The 17,189-nt window shown below is 46.2% G+C and overlaps 1 protein-coding gene across 2 annotated transcripts in view; it reads left to right on the forward strand.

Annotated features, from left to right (window-relative positions):
• The first annotated feature begins 1,106 nt into the window (after positions 1 to 1,106).
• Positions 1,107 to 17,189, forward strand: part of GPR45 (G protein-coupled receptor 45) — a 44,420-nt gene continuing 28,337 nt past the window's right edge. Inside the window, exons 1-2 of one of the 2 annotated variants that reach the window (XR_011490817.1) lie at positions 1,107 to 1,408; positions 1,748 to 2,158. The gene's annotated coding sequence lies outside the window, so the exon portion shown is untranslated. Of the gene's footprint in view, positions 1,409 to 1,747; positions 2,159 to 17,189 lie in introns of those variants that run through there. The other variant, XM_070475743.1, reaches the window with a different exon arrangement.

A 17,189-nucleotide genomic window follows, 5' to 3' on the forward strand; every position in this document is an offset into this window, starting at 1 on the left:
TCCGCTGGCTCAGCAGTAAAGAATCCGCCTGCCAGTGCAGGAGATGCAGGTTTGATCCCTGGGTGGGGAAGATCCCCTGGAGAAGGAAATGGCAACCCACTCCAGTATTCTTGCCTGAGATAAGATGCCATCCAACTATCTCATCCTTCAGGTCTTTGTTATTTATCTATTTAATAAGTGTGAAACTCCTGGAATTTAAATAAAAATTCTTTGTGTGCCTTTTTTCTGGAAGGATGGTCTTCAATCAAAATTCTCAAGGGGTTCAGGCCCAGAAAGGAGTGTCTGGGCCTGGGAGGGGGTCACTGTTCTCTGATTCCTGCTCCACAAACTATTGCAGGCGTGTAACTGCCAGCTTTAGCGAAAGTCAGGGCCCACCAAGGCTGAGCCACACAGGTAAAGTACTAAAACAGACCAGGCAAATGACATCAGTCAGCTGTCAATAATCATAGTCAGATGATATTAAGAAATTATTCTTAATTTTGTAGCACAGCATAATGATATTATGACCATGGTTTTTTTTAAGTCTAGTTAGCCTGAGGGATGGGGGAGTGGGGAGCAGATTAAAGAAGAAAGAAAATGTTGACAATCTTTCAGGCTGGAGCTGAGCACTCCTGGGTTCATGATACAATTTTTTCTACTTTCGATTTTTTAAATGCCATAATAAAAAAGTTTTAAAAATAAAAATAAATCCAAGCTACTGTTCATAACAAGATGCAAATCACTCAGCCAGGCAGAAGTGTAACGTCTCCCAGAAAGGGCAAGCGCAGTGGCCACCCTGCACCTTGCCTGTCTGTCTGTCTGTCCGACAGGTGCCACGCCTTGGGAAGGAAAGCCGGTAAAAGAGGTGGGTCCCGCTCTTAAAGAGCTGGCTCCCCTCCTTCTCCCCGGCAGCGAGCCCCTCCTGGCCTCGGTTTTGCTCTCCCTGAAATGGGCTGACGTTCCTCTTGGAAGAGGCGCGGGCGGTGAAGGGGGTGGGTTGGGAGCGCCTGCAGGATTGCCCAGGTGAAGCCGAGGGTGGCACTTTCCAAAGCTGGCTAGGGACGCGGGGGTGGAAGGAGAGGCTCGTGATTGGGAAGGAGGAACACACACACACTCACACGCACTCATCTCCCTCCATCCTCTTCCTCTCACTCCGCCCCCCGAGGGGCGGTACCCTGGTCCCTGGGGGAGGTTTAGGCCGAGGACCCGGGAGCGCGGCGGGCCGGGAAGAAGGGCTTGGGTCTCGCAGCCCCAGCCCGGAGGCCGGTGGTGCGGCGGCCCCTCCCCTGCGATCCCTTCCCCTCCTCCCCGTCTCCTCCGCCCCATCCTCCTCCGGGTCCCCGGCAGCCGAGGCTCGGGGAGCAGCCGGCGGCGCAGCGGCCGCGCAGCCTTTGTCTCGGGGCAGCCGGGCGGAGGGCCCAGCGCAGGCGTAAGTGACCGGTGGCCGCGCGGGGGTTGGGGCGGGCTCGGCGGGGAGCGGGCCCGGGTCGGGGGCGCTCCCTGCGGGGGATGCGGGCCAGCCTGGTTGTCCCGGGCTCGGGCCGTGCGCGCCCGGCCTGGCGGCGCCGGGGCGCGGTGGGCGCGGAGGGGCCACCGCCGAGAGGGCGCCGAGAGGTTCGCGGGAGTGCGCGGAGGAGGCGCAGGGGTCGTGGGGGAGGTGCCGGGCCGCCGCGCTCGGGGACACTGCGCTTTCGCTGGGCGCAGCAGCCTTGCGCCCGCGGACGTGCGCCTTGGGTGCGAGTTCAGTCGGCCGTGTTTCTCCGGGCAGAGGCCACGCGGGGACGCAGGAGACAGAGGACAGGCAGTGATGAAGCAACGGGAGAGGACCGGGCCGGCGTCACCACCACCATCATCATCACCGTCACCATCACCATCGTTGACCGGCGCCCATCCCGGCTTCCCCCACCTCCTCTCCCCGGTGTAAAGACAACTTTATCAGATGATTTCCTTTTCACGGGTAATACTTTGAAAAAGCGTCAGAGCTCCTCAAATCAGAGATCAGAGGGGCGTGCAGTCGTCTGCCCGGGGCCGGTTAACTAAGGTAGCAATCAGGCTTCCATGCTCTCGGTTTTTCTAATTCTGGTGCTGGAGAGGTCTGATGAAAAACTCCCCCTCGCCTGGTAATGATGGTGATGATGTTGATGATGATGATCAAGTATAAAGTAATATCCTCACTAAATTAGATAATCAGGAGTTTAATTTTTTCTCTCTCTCTTTTAACTTTTGGGTGTGAAAATACCAGTAGTAAGTGGAGACATGAGGAAAATGAAGCCGTTCCTAAAATAATAACCAGGAATAGGGGCGAAAGAGGTCCTTTGTAGAAAAGTCACTCAAGTGGGCTGAAGCCAGTGAGTCCCATCAAATGTGGAAAGTGCTTTTGGTGCTTGGTGGCCATTGATCTCATTACTCTGGATGTATGAGGTTTCTCATCTGCCCCAAGAATGCTTCCCTGCTGTTTCAAACTGGACTTCCCTTGGTCCAAGGGACCACAGATCCGACCAGAGCACGCACGCAGCTCTGGAGCCATCAGCCCGAGGTGAGCCCCACAAAACCGGCTCCTTACGAAAAGTGACTTTCAGAAAATAGGCAGCTAAGTCCCCTCTGTTTTTGCCCACTGGTTAGAAATGAGCCTTGGATGTCTGGATTTTATGTTCTCATCCAACTAGACATAGACTAGACAATCCGACATATCTTGATATGCTTGGAAATTTTCTTGCCCAAAAGTCGGGGTAGCAGGACTCCTTTTTTAAAGATGATTTTTATTTATTATCTATTTGTGGCTGCACTGGGTCTTCAGTGCTGCGCGGGCTTTTCTCTAGCTGTGGCCAGCGGCAGCTGTTCTCTGGATGCAGTGCTTGAGCCTCTCGTTGCGGTGGCATCTCTTGTTGCAGATTGCAGGCTCTGGAGTGTGGGCCTCAGTAGCTGTGGCGCTCAGCCTCAGTTGCTCCGCAGCAGGTGGGATCTTCCCAGACAAGGGATCGAACCCATGTCTCCTGCATTGGCAGTGAATTCTTTACCACTGAGTCACCAGGGAAGTCCTGACTTCTTTCTTTTTACTAAGGTATGATTTATACACTTAACTCACTGCACGGCTCAATCTTTATCTATGTTGACCCCCACATAACCTCCACCTAGAGCAAGAGACAGAAAATCTCCGTGGTCCATGAGTGTCCCTCTGTGTCCTTTTCCAGATATAACTGCTTCTTTGGCTGTTCCCAACATAGAAAAATAATTTCTTTTGAAATCATTTCTTTTCAGTGTCATTCAGTCACTCAGTCGTGTCTAACTCTTTGTGACCCCGTGGACTGCAGCACACCAGGCTTCCCTGTCTTCACCATTTCTCAGAACCTGCTCAAACTCATGTCCATTGAGTCGGTGATACCATCCAACCATTTCCTCCTCTGTCATCCCTTTCTCCTCCTGCCTTCAATCTTTCCCAGTATCAGGGTCTTTTCCAATGAGTTGGCTCTTCCCATCAGGTGGCCAGAGTATTAGAACTTCACCTTCAGCATCAGTCCTTCCAATGAATATTCAGGACTGATTTCCTTTTGGGTTGATTTCTTTTCAGTATCTCACGTTAAATCTGGTTGGCCTATTCCTTTAGCAAATAGGACTGGGGACTTGCTTGGTGGCTTAGTAGTAAAGAATCTGCCTGCCAATATGGGAGACATTGGTTCAATCCCTGGTCTGGGAAGATTCCACCTGCTGAGGAGCAGCTAAGCCCAGGAGTCACACGTACTGAACCCATGCACCCTGGAGCCCATGCTCTGCATCAAGAGAAGCCACACACCACAGCTAGAGTCGCTCCCAGTCGCCGCAACTAGAGAAAACGTGTGCGGCAGCAAAGACCCAGCACAGCCAAAAGTCTAAATAAACAAGTAATTATTTTTTTTAGAAATTTATGCCTGAGTCCCAGCCCTGGGCCCAGCACTGAATACACAGGAGCTCCTCCTGGACAGGCAGATAAACCAGATAATTAGACAAGCGGGGGTGACACTGTATGCAGATATAGAACGTTCCAGGCCATATCCTAGTTTTTTGGTTTTTTTTTTCTGAGGGGGAAAGGGAAGGCTTCTTGGAGGATGTGAATCTTCAAGTTGAGAACTGAAACATGAGCAGAAGGTCATCAGTAAAGCGTAGTCAGAGGAAAAGGAAAGTCTGTTCCGAGTGGCAGGAATGTCATGCATCATGGTTCAGAAAGAAGAGAGCGTGGAGGATCTGAGGAACAAAAACACATCGAGGCTGATTGGAGCACAGTCTCGGGGAGGAGTGTGCAGACAGCCAGGGGGTCAGCGGGGCCGCCAGGAGACTCAGGCCGGGGCGGGGATGGTGGTGTTCTGGCAGGGAGGAGGCCTGGACACGCATGGAGGATGAGATCTGATTGTCAGCTGGCTGCTGTGTGGTGGGGAGATGACAGAAGGGGTGGGGACAGGGTGACTGCCGTGGCATCCCAGGGAGACAAGGTGGCCTAGCCAGGCTGTGGCAATGGGAATCAAGGATTGAAAGAGACATAGCGAACTTCTCTGATGGTTCAGTGGTTAAGAATCCACCTCGCAACACAAAGACCATGGCTTGATCCTTGATCAGGAAACTAAGATCCCACATGCCGCAGAGCGACTAAACCCAGGAGCCACAACTGCTGAACCCATGCACCACAGCTGGAGAGTCCGTGCACCGCCACTAAGACCCACATAAAAAGATAACAAAATAAATAAATATTTAACAAAGACAGAAACTTAGCAGGTAAAATCAACACGACTTGGTGTTTGACCTGTGAGGATTCAAGGATGCCCCTTTGGTTTCTTAGATCTCACAAAACTGGTGGACGATGGAGCCATTGGAGATATTGGTGGGGGGAGAATCTAGTTTATATAATATCCTTTTGTGGTATATGACTCTGTGAATACACCTGATCTCAGTTGCCAGTTAGCCTGTGGGATATGTAGGTAGCAATGTCTCCCAGGAAGTTGTTAGAGATGTTTATGGAGCGTGTGCTATGTGTTAGGCATTCTGGGGTCACCTCGATGCAGCTGTGAATGAACCACAATGCAAGGTTGAACCATGACCTTGTGAGTCTCACATATATCAGACCAGAGCTACAGTTTGGGGGCTTCTGGGTGTAGGTGGTGACAAAGGCTTCAGAGAGAATGATTTATTTGGTAAGATTCTAGTGAAAGAGTAGAAGCCAAGGGTAAAGTCTCAAGGGACACCAGGAGACTAAAAAGGGGAGATGGCAGAGAAAGCAAGAAAGGGTGTGTTCCGAGGCCCAAGGAGAGGTCCCCAGTGCCACCTGTAGCTAAGTTATGTAAGGTGAGGTCTAGAGGGACTTCCCTGGTGATCCGGTGGCTGAAGCTCTGAGCTCCCAACGCAGGGGTCTGGGTTCCGTCCCTGGTCAGGGAACTAGATCCCACATGCCGCAACTAAGACCCGATGCTGCCAAATAAAATAAGTAAATATTAGGAGAAAAAAGATGAGGATCAGCAGCAGCAGCTGACACCAGAAATTTAGAAACTGCAAGTTCTTTTTTAAATTTAATTTTGAAGTATAATTGCTCTACAATGCTGTGTGTTTCTGCCGTATGGCAAAGTGAATCAGCTGTATGTATACATATATCCACTCCCTCTTGAGCCCCCCCCCCCCCCCATCCACCGCTCTGGGTCATCACAGAGCACCGAGCCTCCCCCCACCTCCATCCACCGCTCCGGGTCATCACAGAGCACCGAGCCTCCCCCCACCTCCATCCACCGCTCCGGGTCATCACAGAGCACCGAGCCTCCCCCCCACCTCCATCCACCGCTCCGGGTCATCACAGAGCACCGAGCTGAGTGCCCTGGGCAATGCAGCAGCTTCCCACGAGCTGTCTGTGTTACACGTGGACATGTGTGTATATCTCAGCGCTGCTCTCTCATTCGACCCCTCTGTGTCCACAACTCTGTTCCCTACATCTGTTCCTCTGTCCCTTCCCTGCAAATAGGTTCATCAGTACCATTTCTCTAGATTTCATTTGTATATATTAATATATGATGTTTGTTTTTCTCTTTCTTACTGAGGTACACTTTGTATGACAGACTCTGGGTTCGTCCACATCACTGCAAATGACTCACTTTCATCCCTTTTTATGGCTGTATGTTTCCATTGTATGTATGTATTACATCTTCTTTATCCATTCATCTGTCTATGGACATCTAGGTTGCTTCCATGTCCTGGCTAATTTAAATAATGCTGCTATGAACATTTGGGGTGCATGTGTCTTTTCGAATTATGATTTTCTCAGGGTGTATGTCCAGGCGTGGGATTGCTGGGTCATATTGTAGTTTTATTCCTAGTTTCTTAAGGAACCTCCATATGCTCTTCTTAGTGGCTGTATTAATCAGCGCTTTCCCAGGACCACCTGAATCTGAAACTGAACCTCTGAATGTTACCCAGACTTCTAGGTGATTCACATGCCCCCCCCCCCCCCCCCCAGAATTTGAGAAGCACTGCTCTCTACTGTATTAACTAACAAGAAAGTCAGTCACAGGTACCTGAGAGTAATTTCATTGGTGTTACAGCCTGGTTAGGCAAACTTTTAAAAATTTTAACAAAAGTGTTCAGAGTTTTTTATTGGGAAATTTCCAATGTTTTATTTTCTTTTGCATGTTTGAGTTTTTTTTCCCTTCTATATAGGGTTGATCACAGATTCATGTCTTGTTTTACCCTGTTCCATATGATTTGGGGAGTTTTGTTTTTATCTACTTTGAAACCCTTCCATATATACATACGTCCACCTGCATCACTGATAATTGATTCTCTGCCCTCGGCTCTGAAATGGAGGAATGAAAACAGCGAAGCAGAGTGAAGATGGGTGGATCTCAGCCCCGAATGGCAGCCTGAGAGAGCACCTAGACACCTAAAGTTGTTTCCTCCAGAAAGTTCCAAGACACTGGGGTGTATTTCTAATTATTTGAACTTGTCATCATGTGAAGTAGTTGGATATGCGTGCTTTTCATCTGAAGTGGGCCAACAGCATAACCTTAATTGTTGTGCTTCTGGTGTGCTAATGAGGAGGAGGGCTGCTGGGAACTAGGTCTTCCCCTGACTTTTGCTGTCTGATCCCTAAGTGTTTCATTTCACTTGATGGGAAGAACTAGAGCATGTTACTCTGGTTTGCTGTGATTAGGGGAAATCTGTGGTTGATGTCCAAGTGAGAAGAGACTAAGGCAGACTCCCAGGCAAGGTCCAGGATGCCGTGGACTTGGACCCAGAAACCGCACCCCCCCCCCCCCCCCGGCACCGCCCTCAAGTAAAGCGAATGCTGCAGTAAACCAGTCACACAGACCTTTTGGTCTCCCAGCACATATAAAAGTTATTAAGGGGGACTTCTCTGGTGGTCCAGTGGCTAAGATTTGGCTTTCCCAATGCAGGTGGCTGGGTTTGATCCCTGACCAGGAAACTAAATCCTGCATGCTGCAACAAAGACCCAGCACAGCCAAATAAATAAAAAATTTAAAGGTTATCGATACATTGACACTACACTGTCATCTGTTCAGTGTGCATTGGCATTGTGTCTAGGAAGACAATGTGTACACCTTCATTAAAAACACTTTATTGCTAAAAACTGCTCACCATCACCCGAGCCCTCATTGAGTCCTAATCTTTTTGCTGGCAGAGGGTCTTGCCTTGATTTGACGGCTGCCGCCTGACCAGGGTGGTAGTTACTCTCAGTGTAATAATAGAAATAAAATCTCACTGCAAGTAAACAGTCAGCCTCCTTAACCAGAAGCTGAACAAAGTATTAGTTTGTGCGCTTGCTCATTTTTCCCGTCCACTGGGTCAGAGGAACCAAATGGACAAAACAGAACATGTTTCACATGTTTACTGCTAATGACTGTTGACATTCAGTGCCCGTGACTTTGGGCCACAGACAACAGCTCAAGTCATGGAAGCACTGTGTTCTATACCTCCACAGGTTTCAGTAACAAAGACTAGTTGCCTTGCGGAAAGTTTTCTAGAATATTCTACCTTATTCAGTTTTCCAGGGACATCGGGGTAGAAAAGAGTTTGAACAGGAGAGATGGACCTGGGTTTTCGTTCTGACTCCACCTCTGTCCATCCCTGGCGGCTCAGACAGGAAAGAATCCACCTGCAATGTAGGAGACCCGAGTTCGATCTGTGGGTCAGGGAAGATCCCCTGGAGACGGGACTGGCTACCCACTCCAGTATTCTTGCCTGGAGAATTCCATGGACAAAGGAGCCTGGTGGGCTACAGTTCAGGGAGTCAAGAAAGAGTTGGACACGACTGAGTGACTAACACCTTCACATTTTTTCCACCTCCATCTAAGTGTCTGACATTTGCAGATCACTTACCCCCACCCCCCCCCCACCCCCACCATCTTGAGCCTCCATTTCCTCTTTTGTTAGCAGGAAGGAAGGTACACAATTGCCACGGTTCTTCCCAACCCTGAGATGCTGTGATTCTGTTTCTCTTCCTTCATGTGCCTTTTCCCATCTTTTTGTCTTACATTCTGAACTTGACACCCGCGCACTGGATGCTGTTACCATAATTACCCAATCACAGAGCACCCCATGATGGAGAATAAAGTCGCTACTATTTATGCTCAAACTGTTTCGTTATTTTGCAGGGAGGGCGGGCAAGAGCTCCATGCATGAAGCTCTAATTACAGTAATGTAGTACATTAGATTATAGCTCTCTTTTGCCCTATTTTATTGATGATCATAGTTCAGGAAATCCAAGCCAAGATTTTTATTTCCATGCTCACATTCTCTAGATCCCAGGCGTCCAAGAAGAGGCCAGCTCTTGGAATGAGAAAAGCTGATCTGAGGTTGTGGCTCCCAGTTGAGGGAGGGCAGGGAACGGGGCGGTGGCCCTGCAAGGCGTTCACCAGGTAAACACACCTCCCAATGCCCGCCTGGGCAGCCGCCCTCTGTATCCTTGGCTCAAGGTCCCCTGGCTGTGCCCCTCACTCAAGCCCGTGTCGAGGGGCAACATGGAGGTATCTACCTAGAGTGTACTTTTTTCTTAAATACATTTGCAGAAGAAATGTTGTTCAGTCACTAAGTCATGTCCAACTCTTTGTGACCCCATGGACTGCAGCATGCCAGGCTCCTCTGTTCTCCCTGTCTCCCAGAGTCTGCTCAAATTAATGTCCATTGAGTCAGTGATGCCATTTAACCATCTCAGCCTCTGCTGCCCCCTTCTCCTTTTGCCTTCCATCTTTCCCAGCATCAGGGTCTTATTAACTAGAGACATATTAATACATCTTTTGTTACCTGAACATTATTGACCAGAGTGTTTCAGTGTTCACTTCCATAATAAATCGCCAGCCGCAGGCGTTAGTTTCTGCAAAAATCCCTCAGTAAAAAAATGTGTTAAAAAAAACTCAACCTTATAATGGAGTAGAATGCAAAACTTGCATAAATATTTAACATGAGATAGAATGCTTAAGGGCTTTGCAGGTGGCTCAGTGGGTAAAGAATCCACCTGCAATGCAGGAGACTCAGGAGACATGGTTTCATTTCCTGGTTTGAGAAGATCTCCTGGAGGAGGGCATGGCAACCCACTCTAGTATTCTTGCCTGGAGGATCCCATGGACAGAGTAGCCTGGCAGGCTACAGTCCATGGGGTCACAAAGAGTTGGACACGACTGAAGTGTTTGAGCGTGCACGCACACAGAATGCTTAAAAGAAATGTCAAGCAGATAGAGGCTAATTTGGGGTCTCTCCCCAGATCCTTACTCATATTCTGTTTAGGGCACTTTGGTGGAAATCATTGAAAATGCTAACCACTAACACTTATGCAGTGCTGTGAGTGGTTCTAAGCATCTGAATGTGATTCTCTGGAGGTTTTATACTTATCCCCACTTTTCGGATGAGGAATCTGAGATACAAAGAGAAGTTCAATAACTTGTCCAGAGTTCATACAACTTGTAAGTGGCAGAGCTAAGACTTAACCCCACCGACTTCTCCCTTCCCTTACTCCTCATGCTGCCAACACCCTCCTTACAGAGAAAGCAGCTGCACCCCGAAGGATGAATTGTCCACATCACAGTCATGACAGGTGGCTCTAATGAAGGGCGGGGAACCTTGCTTCAAACGGTCTGCACAGCTGACCTCAAGACAAATGTGGTGAACGCATCTCTAAAGAATCTTCCTGGACCTTCAGAGCAGCCAGGCACAGAGCAGAATCTCCTGATGAAGGTACATTTTCTGGAAGTAGCAGATGCTTCTCTGCATACCCCCTGCGTCCAGATGAAGCCAGCTGTGGTCTCCCATCCGCTGATGGGCCTGCTTTCCTCCCTGGACCACTGAGCCAAGAAGGCCTGAAGAGACCCTGCAAGGAGTACACAACCTGTCACATGTCTGTGAAATGGATTGAAAATGTGCTCAGAAAGAGATGTGAGTAAGAGGCTATGTATGAGTGTCAATGTGGAGAAGCCATCAGTTCTGCCTTGGGTGATTGAGGAAGGTTTCCTTGAGACAGTGGGCAAGGAGGGGCATTCTGAGTGGAGGCAAGGCATGCGTGAAGGCCCAGAACCAACTGCACAGCGCCTGTCGGAATCCAGAAGTGATGCATGTTAGCAGCAGCATCAGACCACATGGGAGAGCAGATGAAGAGAAAGCTGTGGATGTGAGGTGGAGCCGTTGTATTGCTGGCTTTGAAGGTGAAGGAGGTTGAGTTTTAGGATGAAGCCAGAGATGAGCTGCTAACAGTTATGGAGGAACAGAAAGGAAGGCTGGAGATTGACGTCTGTGCCCACAATCTGCAGAACAGAGGAGCCAGGAAGAGAAGAAGAGGCTGTCAGCTTGGAGACTAATTTGGGAGCCATTTAAATAATGCAGGCAAGAGATAGTGAGTGGCGAACCTATGGTCACCTTATCTTTGACAAAGGAGGCAAGGATATACAATGGAAAAAAGACAACCTCTTTAACAAGTGGTGCTGGGAAAACTGGTCAACCACCTGTAAAAGAATGAAACTAGAACACTTTCTAACACCATACACAAAAATAAACTCAAAATGGATTAAAGATCTAAATGTAAGACCAGAAACTATAAAACTCCTAGAGGAGAACATAGGCAAAACACTCTCCAACATAAATCACAGCAGGATCCTCTATGACCCACATCTCAGAATTTTAGAAGCAAAAGCAAAAATAAACAAATGGGACCTAATGAAACTTAAAAGCTTTTGCACAACAAAGGAAACTATAAGCAAGGTGAAAAGACAGCCCTCAGATTGGGAGAAAATAATAGCAAACGAAGCAACAGATAAAGGATTAATCTCAAAAATATACAAGCAACTCCTCCAGCTCAACTCCAGAAAAATAAATGACCCAATCCAAAAATGGGCCAAAGAACTAAACAGACATTTCTCCAAGGAAGACATACAGATGGCAAAAAAACACATGAAAAGATGCTCAACATCACTCATTATCAGAGAAATGCAAATCAAAACCACAATGAGGTACCATTACACGCCAGTCAGGATGGCTGCTATCCAAAAGTCTACAAGCAATAAATGCTGGAGAGGGTGTGGAGAAAAGGGAACCCTCTTACACTGTTGGTGGGAATGCAAATTAGTACAGCCACTATGGAAAACAGTGTGGAGATTTCTTAAAAAGCTGGAAATAGAACTGCCATATGACCCAGCAATCCCACTTCTGGGCATACACACCGAGGAAACCAGATCTGAAAGAGACACGTGCACCCCAATGTTCATCGCAGCACTGTTTATAATAGCCAGGACATGGAAGCAACCTAGATGCCCATCAGCAGACGAATAGATGAGGAAGCTGTGGCACATATACACCATGGAATATTACTCAGCCATTAAAAAGAATTCATTTGAATCAGTTCTAATGGGATAGATGAAACGAGCCCATTATACAGAGCAAAGTAAGCCAGAAAGATAAAGACCATTACAGTATACTAACACATATATATGGAATTTAGAAAGATGGTAATGATAACCCTATATGCAAAACAGAAAAAGAGACTCAGATGTATAGAACAGACTTGTGGACTCTGTGGGAGAGGGCGAGGGTGGGATGTTTCAAGAGAACAGCATCGGAACATGTATATTATCTAGGGTGAAACAGATCACCAGCCCAGGTTGGGTGCATGAGACAAGTGCTCGGGCCTGGTGCACTGGGAAGACCCAGAGGGATTGGGTGGAGAGGGAGGTGGGAGGGGGGACCGGGATGGGGAATACATGTAAATCCATGGCTAATTCATTTCAATGTATGACAAAAACCACTGCAATGTTGTAAAGTAATTAGCCTCCAACTAATAAAAATAAATGGAAAAAATAAAATAAAATAAAATAAAAAGAGATAGTGAGTGGGCGAACAGGACCAAGGCAAAGAATTTGGAAACAGCATACTGTTAACTCAGGGCTTATTAAGGAGGTAGCATCTTCACATATTCTGATATTGGAAGTGGAGGGGAAAGAAAAGAAGGACATGATTCCTGAAAGAGAAGAAAGATCGTTCATCCAAAAAAAAAAAATATATATATATATATATTTATATACATACACACAGACAGATTTCTGCTTCTAGGAAGATGATGTACAAGTAATTGTTCTTATTCTTCCTACTAGGTAGAGCTAAACATCTCTGGACATTTTGTATAAAATAAGCATAAGAAGACTCTGAAAAGGGACAAGAAGGAGGTAGACCCAGCAGGGACCTTAGGACATGGAGGATAACACTGCCATGAGTTCCCTGGGTGTTACTTCATCTCTGGCATCCCAGAGTCCCACAACATGATACCCAACACATCTAGGCTTCAACCTCAAATCATTTGTCATACAAAGAATCAGGAAAATCTCAACTTGAATGAAAAACCTCAAGCAATAAATGCTGACACCAACATAATACATGTGTTAGAGTTACCCAACAAGGATTTTAAACAAATCATCATAAAATGCTCTGAGCAGTTATGATACACTTTGGTCAAATGAAAAACTAAAAAAATCTCAGTGAAGAAACAGAAAATATGAAGAAGAATGAAATGGACATTTTAGAACTGAAAAGCACAATAAATAAAAGAAAAATCTCAGTGGATGAAGTCAACGGCAGAATGGAGGAGACAGAGGAAGAAAATTGGTGAACTGGAAGATAACCAAAAATTACCTAAAGCAAATAAGAAAAAAATAGACAAAAGGAAAGAAACAGAAAGAAGGAAGGAAGAAAGACTTAGAGGCCTATGGGACTATTAAAAAAGACCTAACATTCATGTCATTGGAGCTCTAGAAGGAGAAGAGAAGAAGGTCACGACTGAAAAAGTTCTCAAGGAAATAATGGCCACTATTATTCAAACTAGAAATCAGTAACAGAAAGATAACAGGAAGGTCTAAACATCTCAAAACTAAATAACACACTTCTAAATAATTCACAAGTCAAAGAGTAAGTCTCAAAGGAAATGTAAAGACACACTTAATCAAAATGAAAATAAAACATATCAAAATTTGTGGGATGCAGCTAATTCAATGCTGAGAGGGAAATTTACATCATTAAATACTTAAAAAAGAGGCAAAGTCTCAAACCAATAATCTAAACCTCCATCTCAAGAAACTTAAAAAACAGCAAAATAAACCCAAAGCAAACAGAAGGAAGAAAATGATATTCAATCAGAAATGTATGAACTTAAGGGGATTAAGAGGTGTAAAATAAAAGCTATTATCTATAAAATAAAACTATTATGTATAAAATAAAAAACTGTAATATATAAAATTTAAAAAGCCACAGGGATATATTGTAAAACTCAGGGATTATCGGCAATACTTTATAATAACTATAAATGAAGAATAACCTTTAGAAATTGTGAATCACTATGTTGTACACCTGAAACTTATATAATATTATACATCAACTGTACTTCAAGAAAGGAAGAAAGAAAAAGAAAAAAAGAAAGAAATTTGTGAATTTGAAAATAGAAAATCAATGAAACAATTTGAACAAAAAGCTGGCCATTTGAAAAGATAAAGTTACTGACAAATCTCTAGCAAGACTGACAAAGATAAAAAGAGAGAGCATGCCAATTCTAATACCAGAAATGAAATAGCACTATAAATCCTCCAGGTTGGATGCATGAGACAAGTGCTCGGGGCTGGTGCACTGGGATGACCCAGAGAGATGGGATGGGGAGGGAGGCGGGAGGGGGGATCGGGAAGGGGAATACATGTAAATCCATGGCTGATTCATGTCAATGTATGGCAAAAACCACTACAATATTGTAAAGTAATTAGCCTCCAACTAATAAAAATAAATAAAATGCCATACAAGAGAAAAAAAAAATCCTTCAGGCATCAAAAAAAGTAGTGAGAGACTAGTACAAGCAACTCTTTACACATAAATCTGATAAGTTGGATGAAATAGACCAATTTCTTAAAGAGTGCAACCTACCACAACTGCCTCAATATGAAATAGATAATTTTAACAGTCCTACAACTGTTAAGGGAATTAAATTCCTAATTTAAAATCTCCAGACCAGACAGCTTCACCGGAGAATTATACCAAACATTTAAAGAATAGCGGATCAATTCTACCTAATGTCTTCCAGAAAAAAAAACAGAAGAGAGAACTCTTCTCAAGCCTTTTTATGAAGGCATGATTTCTGTGATATCGAAACCAGAAAACAACAGAACAAAAAACGAAAGCTAAACACTATGAAAATAGGTGAACCTTCTTCAGAGAAATGCCCTTTCAGCTCCTTCGTCCGTGTTGGAATCAGGCTGTTTGTTTTTCCTGTTGAGTTGTAGGGGTTCTTCATCTAGTCTAGATATTAATTCCTTGCTGGATGTTTGCTTTTATAAATATTTCCCATCGATGGCCTTTTCATTCTGTCGTTAGTATCTTTTGATGCACAAAAGTTGTAAATCTGAACGTCCCGTCTAATCTTCCTTTTGTCGCTGTTGTCTGAAGTTTCCTTGTGGGGGGGAGGTCGTGTGGGAATATACCATCTTTTCTGCTGGACATCCGCACTCCGTGGCCCCCGCCGGACCCCCTTCCCCACCCAGCAGAACCTGTGGGGTGCAGTGTTGTGTGAATTCTGCCCCCTGCCCGCGTCTCCCAGCAGACGGATGGCAGGGGGCTCCTGTACATGCTGGGGCTTCCCAAATAGCTGCTCAGCACAGGGTGGGATGAGTAAATGAAGGGGTGCCTGAATAAACGGCTCCTGGAAGGCGGAAGTTGGCCTCTCAGCAGGGCGGGAGAGCCTCAGACCTGGCTGCTTTCAGAAGCTCTTTCTTTCCTTTTCTTATTGTCCTGGGAGGTTGCCTGTCAGTGGAGTCTGACTTTTATGTAATTGTTTGGAGCATCACAATACAGTTCTACGGCGCTAAGGTCAGGGTCTAATCCTCCCCCTTCTCTATTGAAGAGGACGTGTCTTCTGTGGCAAATGGGTTTATTGAGTGACCAAAGACTGTTTGTATTCCTGATAGAAGCTGGAGCAGACAGACTGCTCGCTAGAAGGAATGAGACCAGCTGCTCCTGAATAGGAAATTGCTTTCGTCGCCCCTGGTGTGTCCTTGCTAATGTGGAGCTGGGTGCATCCTGTGTTCTCCTTCAGATGCACGGCCCTCCTCAGGACATCCTGTCCAGACACCTTTTTAAATGAGCTCTGTGCGTGTAACTTTCCTGCCAGTGCCCAAGGCGCCTGGAACACACATTCAATCTGAAGTCACAATTGAGAGCCTACCTTCCGTGATAAAAGAAAATCTCCCCAATGAAGCATGAATCGTTGTTAAGGTCCTTTCCTAACTTTTCATCCCTTTTAGGACTGCTGATGTCACTGTCCAATAAGGGGTAGCAGGCACCAAAAGCCTTGGGAAAAAAATAAGGAGAAAAAACATGAAATTAAGAAAATTGAATTAATTTTGGTGAAACTGGGAAGAGACTGTCATTGTAAATCATTATTTGATTTTAGCAGTGAACCCCCCCGCCCCCAAATCAGTGTTTCCTGTCTGTCTGGAGTAAGTTTGGAAAGTCATGTCATTCCAGAAGCAGCAGGACTCAGACAGACCTGGACACACATCTGTGGGGTCACTCCCTTCTCTCCATGTGATCTTGTACAGGTTCTGGAACCAGTTGTAGCTTCTGTTGCTCTTCTGTAAAAGAGGGATGTGATGAAAAATGCCTTACGGAGCGGGTATAAGATGAAAAAAAACGGCATTTTTAAGGCACTTCCTCAATAAATAACCCATCCCCTCCTCTCCCCGCTCCTCTCCCTTCTACTATTTGAGGCTTTTGTTGTGAGTACAGCCGTTGAGGATGGAGTTACTTGTTAGGTGATTACTAATTTCAAAAGTGGTAGACTCTTAGAGAACAGTCTTAGGATTACCAGGGGGGAAGGGGGTGGGAAGGGACAGTTACGGAGTTTGGGATGGACGCGTACACGCTGCTGTGTTTAAAATGGATCACCAACAAGGACCTACTGTACTGCACAGGGAACTCTGCTCAATGTCACGTGGCAGCCTGGCTGGAGGGGGCTTGGGGGAGAAAGGATACATGTGTATGTGTGGCTGAGTCGCTTTGCTGTCCACCAGAAACTATCACAGCATTGTTAACTGGCTCTACCCCAATACAAAATAAAAAGTATTTTTTTTTTAAGTAGTAAAAATGGTAGTCTAGTGGTAGATCAGATGGCCAAGACCCTGAGGATGAGAAAATGGTATTTTTTTCTAACAAGATATCATCTCTTTTATCCACTTGTTCTTTCATCAAACATTTGTGTCTGGCTTGAGAAAGGAGCTGGTGGTAGTGAAGGTTTAAAAACTGAGCTCGTCCCTGGAAACTTGACCTGATTGCAGTTTGCTTTTTCTCCCACGACTGATTCCAACTTGTCCCTAGATATTTGGTTGGTCTGGGCGAGCTGTTGTGGCTGCAGTGGTCAGTGCGTGAGCCCTCTGCTTTGTTGAACGCCCCAAGGATGGGCTCCAAGGGTGTCATTGTAGGCTGCATCCTGGCGCCCGGCTGCCCATCAAGAGAGCCCTCGGCATCACCACTGACCACTGACCCACATCCAGCAGAGAACACTTTTTTGCCTTATGTAACTCAGTATACTTGCCTCTGTCTCAGGTCCCTTTCATGTCACTGGGGCAGGAAGTGAGTGCCATGGCCTCCTCATGGTCCTATTTCTGCCTTCATGAAAGAGCAGAGAGACGGCAGCATATTTGGGGAGAACTTTGTAGAGTTAAAGGGTTTCTAAG

The sequence above is a fragment of the Odocoileus virginianus genome, chromosome 2 (assembly GCF_023699985.2).
Source record: "Odocoileus virginianus isolate 20LAN1187 ecotype Illinois chromosome 2, Ovbor_1.2, whole genome shotgun sequence".
In the NCBI taxonomy this organism is placed as follows: Eukaryota; Metazoa; Chordata; class Mammalia; order Artiodactyla; family Cervidae; genus Odocoileus; species Odocoileus virginianus.